We start from the raw sequence: 9,424 nt of genomic DNA, 5'->3' as shown, positions 1-9,424 counted from the left end.
TTGAATGCAAGATAGATATTACCTTTCTAGAACAAGAAGACGTGGTTATTCTGTGTCATGCTGGGTGTGTGTTTTCTCGAATGCCTCTGTCCGTTGTTATTTTTGTGACTGGAAGATGCTATCTTACCTTTACTGTCAGATTAAGAATTTTCGACCTTAATGTGAGGATTTTATGGGCATCCGTCAAATATCTGAACAACCAAGAGACATTCTGTGGTAGTTATTTTTCGTTCGAGTCTGCCATCCTTCGATTATGTAACTAGGAATGCTCCGTGTCATGCAGCCATTTTGAGTTGACGTTGATTAAAGGCCATTACTAGCAAAGGGAAAATATCGTAGATTCTGACCGAGTCATGAAAAATGTCTTTTTTCAAAATGACTACCATCTATTTTAATCAAACTAAGAACGCTACAGACGACCATTTTATCTAATAGTATTGCTTAATCACATTATAGTTTTTTTTTGTTTTTTGCTTTTTTTTTTGTTTTTTTTCTTCATTTTATTTATTACGTTATTTGGGGGGGGGTCAAGTAAAATCTAGGGTGTATTCGTACTCAAAGAATCGACCATTATGTAAAATGTATGATAATTATATACATGAAATATCAGCCGATATGTCTTTTGTTTCAATGAAACAATTGCGGGCTTTGTGTCAGACGTTATTTAGGTCAATGTCAAAATGCAATATAGTCTTTTCAAACTAAAGCTCCGTTTTAAATCAATACGATCTAGATTAGAGGTGATTTGTTCCTTTTATTTCTAAATTGCCTTATAGATCGTATACGTCACTCTACACTACATGTATATGACGGTAAATTCCCCGCCTCTAATCGCTTTGTATTGTAATACACTATAGCAGTGGGAAAATGTAATATCTTGGCAAGTTGACGATTTGGGAGTCAACAGGGTGCGTTCATTGTGCGTGTTTTATTCGTGTTCCATTCTCTACAAGTTTTATATTTTGAACTTATTTAAAACAAAGAGATTTGCACACTAATGTAACTAATATGATATCCGCGTAAATGTAATCGTAACAAAGTAGGAATTAACAAGCAGCTAGATCATACGTGTAAAAATGATTGGACATTCTTAAATTCGCGTATTATTTTATTATCGCTGATTTTTCTTTAAAGTGAAATGAACTAATAATCGCCTGGTAATCAGAAAGAACTTTATACATGTATGTTAAATAAGTCCATTAATTAATAGATCGTCAAATTTTCGCCATTTTCGCCATCTTCCGTAACATATATTTATTCAGACAACTTTGTAAAAACAAGTTACACGAAGTTATTTATATTGCTTATATTGATATAGAATATGTTTAATTACCCCTTTCCATTTTTGCCCCCCCCCCCCCCCTCCAACCCTTTGGCTGTACAGCTCTTTATCCTAACATGCAACTTTCAACACTTTATTAAAACTTAAGATACTTTGTAGTTAAATTTAGTGATATTGGCCCTCTCCGTCGCTCTTTCCATCCAATTGGAACTCCTTTGTTTGCCTCTACCCGTGTTGCCCCCTCCCCCTCCGTGTCCTCTAGTCCTTTCTTACGGATATCGTCAGGGATGCTATTCCATGAGAGTCGCTTTCTATGTTCCACTTAGGTTGCATACATAACAAAAATAAATGCGCAATCTTATTGTAAAGGACCGCTCCTATAATGAAAAACTAAGACTAAGAAAAACTAAATGGCTGAAATTGAAAAAAAAGTTTTACTTTACTTAAGTTTCCAAAGCTCATTCAGTTAAGCTAAAAGCCTGTGGTTGGTTTCGAATGTGATCTTTTCATGAGGGAGAAACACCAGTTTGCATTGTCTAATTCAAAGGTAATAACCACAATTCTGGCTTGATTTAAAGATATTAAAATCTATAACTCCCGAGTACCAGAAAAAATAAATATAGCGGTACTGAAATGAAGGGGCATTTGTACATCACGTTCATTCATACATTTCTGGTTATACATTACTTTATACAGCCCCATATAAAATCTTTAAGTATATGATTATAAATGAAATAGTGACATACATTGTATATTGATGAAGTAACATGCGTATTTTCAATTTCGTATTTTCACTTAAAAAAATACTTTTCACTGCAGTCTTACGTGTTTTCCGTATTTTCACTCTACTTTCTGCTAAATTCAGCGAACCTACATAATTAAAGCGGGAAGTCTTACAAATGCCATATCAAATAAGAGGAAAAAAACATGTATATAATAAACAGAAAAATCGATATTTTTTTTTATAAATATGGGATCTATTTTCATTTTGTGGTGTGATAATTATCATATTTCTTTCATTGTTACCGCCACTTATGAAGTTTTTTTTTCAAACCACTTGATAAAAATAAATCGTGTATTAATGGAACAAAAAAATTGTAAATAGCCTCTATATTTTGTCATTTAATCTAATATTATGAAATTTTTGGTTATATAAATAAGATAATACGTAATAAGATTGTTTTTTTATTGAAATTATTGTCTGGTGTTACAAAAAACAACATGACTTGAAATGTTAAGCTGTTATTTATCATATATAGACTTAAAGTCAAATAAATCCTCAGAAATCCACATTTTTTTTAAATTTTTTAAAATTGACAAACAGGTGTTAAATAATGTTTAATAATGGATTAAGAGCGTGTTAGATGTTAAATAACTAAAGAAAGTAGCCCTGCACGTGCAGTAATTTGTCGTAAAGGTAGCATAATGTAACAGTTAGTTCATATACATTGTATGTGGCAAATGATTTTTTTTAAAAACTGTAATAAGATATACCAAAAAATAAAAACGTTTCCAGCAAATAAAAATGATAGCATTTCGGAGGCATAATGTGCCTTTAACGTAGATATGGCATAAATTTACATTATTCATTTTTTTCTTGATATGTGTTTTATAAATCTGGTAATTTTTATAACTGCTCATTTGTTTCGGGAATAGATTCGTTCGAAACAGTAATTTCATCATAATAAACCGACCAGTGTTCTTTGATTTATACCAATCGTATTTTTTTTTCACAAGCATCTTCAAACTTTGTCACATTAATATCCAATGTTTTCAACTTTGACGCTCCTCAACCTTAGGATTTCTTAGGATGTTTTATGGTTTGGGTTTAGGTCGCACCCGCACTGTAAAGTTTATATGGCGAGTTTCCAGCTGGTGAAGGAAGACCTCAGGTGCCCCTCCATGCATTATTTCAGGTACGAACATGCACCTGAGTAGAACCATTGATGTTCAGTTAACTAGCTGGATAGCTATCTCACATGAAAGAATCCAAAGTCCCTGGCGGGATTCGAACCCACGGCGAGGAGGGACAAGTGGTTTGAAGTCAGCGAAGTTAACCACTCGGACATCATCATCATCATCAACAACAGCCTACTAACCATTATCATAATCACCATCATCATCGTCATCATCCTGATCATTATTTTAACGATAATCATTGTCATCTTTAATAAACACCATCACTTTAATTATCATTATGATGACTTTAATTATCGTGATCATAAATGTCATTTTCATAACCGCTTTCATCAATACGATCATCATACTGATCATTGTCAATATCACTAGCATCATCAATCATTATCGTCATCATCATTATCATCACAACAACCAGCATGGCAATCATCATCATAACAATCATCATTATCATCATCATCATCAACATTAAAATCATCATCATCACAACTTGCATCATGATTATCATCATCATCATCACAACCAGTACCATTATATACCTATCATCATCATCAGAAGCAGCATCACTTTCATCATCATCATCATCATCATCATCATCACCATAACCAGCATGGCAATCATCATCATAACAATCATCATTATCATCACCATCATCCTCATCAACATGAATGTCATCATCATCACGACAAGTTCCATTATATACTTATCATCATCATCATCATCATCATCACAATCACCACCATCATCACAGCCACCATCACAATCATCGTCATCATCATCATCATCATTATCATCATTATCACGACCAGCACCATCATCATCATCATCATCATCATCACAACCAGCATCACAATCATCATTATCATCATCATCATCATCACAACCATCATCTATCGTCAGAACCATCATCACAACCATCATCATCATTATATACAAATCAGCATCATCATCACCACCATCATCACAACCAGCATCATCATCATCGTCATCATCATCATCATCATTATCACGACCAGCACCATCATCATCATCATCACAACCAGCATCACAATCATCATTATCATCATCATCATCATCATCATTTTCATCCTTATTATCATCATTAACATCATCATCAAACTATGTAGATACATTACGAACAAACACTCACCAACTAATGAATTATGTGCAAGTTTGAATGGATGGATGGATAGATGGATGGATGGATGCACGGACAGACTGGTGGATAATCCGGTTGAATATTTAAGAGGTATGTGACGATGTAAATAAGTGTGTGGCTTTTAGTTACAGGTACATTATGCCTCAGATACAAAACATTTTTTTCCGTCTCAATGAAACGGCAAATATAAGTTTTATAACGTTTAAATAATGGTTTTAGAGAATGTAGCATACTTATCACCTTATAATGTGAAAGAAGTGTTTGCAATAAAAAGAAAATGTTAACAAATCAGAAATTCGACTTTCATACAAAATACAAAATCACTGTCTTAACCAATGGTCAAAAAGCAAAAGGAGCAAAAGTAATTTCAGATGATTGCCCAAATGAGTAACATTTTAATGCTTTGCACTAAAGAGCTAAAAATGGAAATTATTCCAAAGGGATACAAAATTAATACATTTGCACCAGTAAATGAAGAAAAAAAGACTCCAACACTGTCACCATAGCAACGGTAGATGGAGTTTTCAAGTTTAACCCATACTGTATATACTCATGACAAGCCAGGGGCCATCGATGACAATGATATAAAACGAAATTGGTCAAAAAAAGCAGACTTTGTTTGGTTAAGTATATTCTTCAGAGATATACCGGAACCTGCAACGCCTAGTATGTCTCTCCAGCGGTGGCCTGTTGGTTAAGGTGTCTGCGTCTCAACCCAGGAATCATGGGTTCGAGTCTTACTCTGGCTAATTCCATGAAGTGGACTCGAAAATGATTAACATAAGTTGCAACAACTCTATTCGCAATCGAGCTGAAATAAACTTGTGTTAAACTAAACTAAACTAGCATCGGTTTATAATCAGTATTCTGTATTCGTTACTTTTTTGTGCCGGGGATAAATGATCGGAAGGGACTTGGAAAAGCCCATGCAGAAGTTTTCGCAGCTGGCCTACAACACTTAACACATTCTGTTGTTAATATAAGACAGGTGAGTTCCCTGGGGATGGGGAAGGAGGGGGAGGGGTGACACACAAATAAATAGGTGACAATTCCTGGCTCAGTATGATAGGGTCTGTCCATGAGAAAAATACATGGACAGTGCAACATCCTTCACGTCTGGCTTATTCAGTTTTCCATTTTTATCACTTAATGTATCAATGAACGAGAATAACCATATCTATATAAGACAAAACTAAGTCAGTAAAAGAATATACATGTATATTATCTTATATCTTTTCTTACATCTGATGATATATATGAGCCGCCTCATGACAAAACAAACGTAATGCGTTTGCGACCAGTATGGATCCAGACCAGCCTGCGCATCCGCGCAGTCTGATCAGGATCCATGCTGTTCGCTTACAAACCCTATTACAAGTAGAGAAACTGATAGCGAACAGTCTGGATCCAAGCTGGTCGCAAAGCCACTATGTCGGTTTTGTCTCGACGCGGCTCATATACATGTACATGTATATGATCGTGTTCTCTTCTGTTTACGTGTTGTCATACATGTATATCGTGTCTATGTCAAAAAATCTTCTTATTATGATGTAACAGGTTAATCCGTTTAACATATATCGTAGATGATCTGTGTATTAAATTAGTGCTGGATTAAATCTAGATATTTAAGGATTAAGACAATCCCATTGAATATGTCATTCATAAATTTATAAGACGGGTTACTTTTAAACGAACATGAAAACGCAAGTGCAAGCAAAATACAGGTGGCACCGGAAGAACACAGGATGTTTGTACCATGCTCACATAATTTTGCGAGCCTAGTCATCTATCTAGCCAGCCAGCCACCCACCTACCCACCGCCCACTCAGCCTGTCAGTCATCCAGCCAGCAGTAAGCCATCAATTAAGCCAGCCAGCAATCTATCTCTTCAGCCAGCCAGCCAGCTAGTTAATTCATCACCTTAGCCAACCAGCTAACAAGCAAGCATTCCGGCCAGCGGCAAGCCATCAATTTAGCCAGCCAGCAAGCAATCTCTTCAGCTAGCCAGCCAGTTAGGTTATTACCTTAGCCAGCCAGCTAGCAAGCAAGCCATCTAGACAGCCTGCAAGTCATTAATTTAGCCAGCCAGCAAGCAATATCTTCAGCAAGTCAATAACCTTTTAATATTGAATACACATGTTATCTTTTTGACAGTTTTCATTTCACTTTTTTTCTAAAGGCATTCCCCTTTACTCCGTTTTCTATTTATCAATACATTGAATACATATATTGAATCGAGATTGAGAGGCAGTCGATGAATAGATAAATTAGTATTTAACATTCAATACGGCTTATCAAATGACGGGAACGCTTGGATAACTATCACAAATACATTATCTATTAAATTTTAATTTAATTTCATAACATTTTATATAAGACGATATCTTTTATTAAGATCTTATTGACAGAAAAAAGGTATAAACTATGTTTAATGGCTGAAACATAATTCATTTTAAAGCATTTATCGGAGAAAAAGATATTAAAAGACCTTTCCAATGACTGCCACTGGGGGGACATGAAACGTATTTTTTACTGTTTTTCTTAAATATATGGTTACGGATATGATACGAATATCTCAATACATTTATCTTGAATTGAAAGCCCTGAAATTGACAAGGTATATTCCCCGTGTTTAAAGATGACACATTGGATTAATCATAGATGATATTGAAAATAAACCCAATCCTAATGGAATGATATAAATTACATATACATTCATTTTATTCTGATTTGGGTCGCCAGGTTTAGTAAAAGGGGGAAAAGGTTTCAGTTTTCTTTTGAAGAAAGTGGGGGTGTCCGTTTAACACGCCCAGAGTCATCTATAGACTATTTCGTACAGGTTTTTTTAATATGACTTGGTCTATTAATAAGATATAATATATCTTTAACCCTTTAACCATTCCTAGTATCAAATAGCTATGAATTGTAAAAAATAACGGAGGAAAAGGACACTGTGTACTGTGTTGTTTATGAATGAGATATTTGCTGTAGTAACGATTGTTGTGGCTATCCCATCTGTGCTGACTATAGATTTTAAAGCGACTCCTCTGATAGTTTTTGATATGACGGAACTAGATTTTTCTCTCGAGAATCATTTTACATTTGATGTAGGTCTAGACCTATAACCTGTGTGAAAAAATTCTTATTATAATCTCTTCCATTTTTCCAGAATGATTGTGAAAAGTGACTCAAAACTAAAAAAGCGTTGCAACGCTTTTCATTCAATTCGAGCTTGGAATTTTACAAAAATGCGATTTTCAATTTATTTCTGAGAATATTTCTGGGTGTCTTTATGTTTTGATTGCCTCAACCGATCTATGTAAGAAATTTAAAGTTCGAGTTTTTAGGCTTTTGCACCTCGGTGGCGTCCCTTTTAACTCTAATTCATCGGAAAAAAGCCTCAAATTTACTTTCCGGACCTTGTCGTGCAATATATTTCACTTAAGGTAGTACACCCCTAATGCACAGTCTCCACTTTGAAGAGTATTCAAATAGGCTAAAATCACTGTAAAGTGTATTGAAACTGAGGGGGCGTGGGTTCAAACCCCAGAAGGGGCAAAAATTTTTTTTTTCTTTCTTTTTTTTCTTTAAAGATTTTTTATTATCTCTCAGACCCCCTATGGACAAGAAAAAAAAAAAGTTTTATTTTAATTATATAATTATTGTAAGGTATTTATTTACTAAATAATGCCAAATTTTAATTAGCAAATATGATACCAGATATTTCAAAAGTTTAATAAAAAAAAAAACTAAACGGTAAAAGTATTTAATGTTTTGCAAGACCAACCAATATACATTTAAAGAAAATTAAGGCAAACTTTGAAAAATAGCCCTCATTTTGGAAAATTTTAGGGATAATTTTAAATAAGGCTTTTTACATAGGGAAATGGTCAAATTAGTGTTAAAAGTGGGTGGAGTAGGGTTACATTTTTATACATATTAAAAACATTTCGTTTAAAAACAATCATTTTTGCTTGTTTTAATTTTGTTACCTGAATGTCATTATTTATTTTCTAAACAATGAGCAAAAGGAAAAATTTTTTATAATGATATTATAGATTTTTTAGAGTTCCTCATTTCTGATAAAAAATCCTTTTAATGGCAAAGTTTTTAGTTCATAAAAAATGTCCCATAACTCATAAACCACACGGTAAATTTTGTTTAAATTTTGCATACAGGTGAAATTTAAGGCATATAACTGTCCTATGTTGTCAAATTTACAATTCCTTATAGTGCCCATTAGGGGTGTACTACCTTAAATGAGTCATGGCCCCTATGTTTGTTGCTGCTATTCTTAGCCTTATATAAGTTCTGTGAAAATAAAGTACTGCTGACAATTGTTGTGGAACGTGGTTTTCGGAGCGAACAATGTTTGCGGATCGTTGTTGCGGAGCGGACAATGGTTGCGGAGCGTGTTTGAGGAGCGGAAATGTTTGCGGAGTGGGTTGCGGAGCGGACAATGGTTGCGGAGTGGTTGCGGAGCGGAAAGTGTTTGCGGACCGTGGTTGCGGAGTGGACAATGTTTGCGGAGGGGATAATGTTTACGGACAGGGCAATGTTTGCGGACCGTGGTTACGGAGCGGACAATGTTTACGGACCTTGGTTGCGGACAGTAGTCGTAAAAACTAAAAAAAAATCTCTTATATAAAAATGTATCTTCGTCATTTTGCCTTTTAAATTCCATCATTCTTAATAATTTCTTAAACGTATTTATTTCAGTATCTAAAGACATACAAGTAAATAGTGCATTAACATAGGTGTGAGAATATCTAAAATTACAGTCCTCAAAACTACTGCCCTTTTTGGTATGATAATATTTGATGATTAAAGCACGCCCTTTCTAATTTAAAATTACCCCTAATGCAAACAACATCTGAAAGCTCTTAAAATTTTACTGATAAAAATACTTAAGAAGATCTTCAAATGCAAGATTTTTACAAAAACTTGTGGTAATTTTAATCAAAGCATATAATGTTTAATTTATATACAAAAATAAATTACTGAATTCCAGTGGCACATGCTTTGAAAATGACCAGTCATTGCCAGTAATCCCTTGTGCAAAACAC

The sequence above is a fragment of the Ruditapes philippinarum genome, unplaced genomic scaffold (assembly GCF_026571515.1).
Source record: "Ruditapes philippinarum isolate M1 unplaced genomic scaffold, ASM2657151v2 ctg2220_1_1_1_1, whole genome shotgun sequence".
NCBI classification, from domain to species: domain Eukaryota; kingdom Metazoa; phylum Mollusca; class Bivalvia; order Venerida; family Veneridae; genus Ruditapes; species Ruditapes philippinarum.
This window is presented reverse-complemented; position numbering follows the sequence as displayed.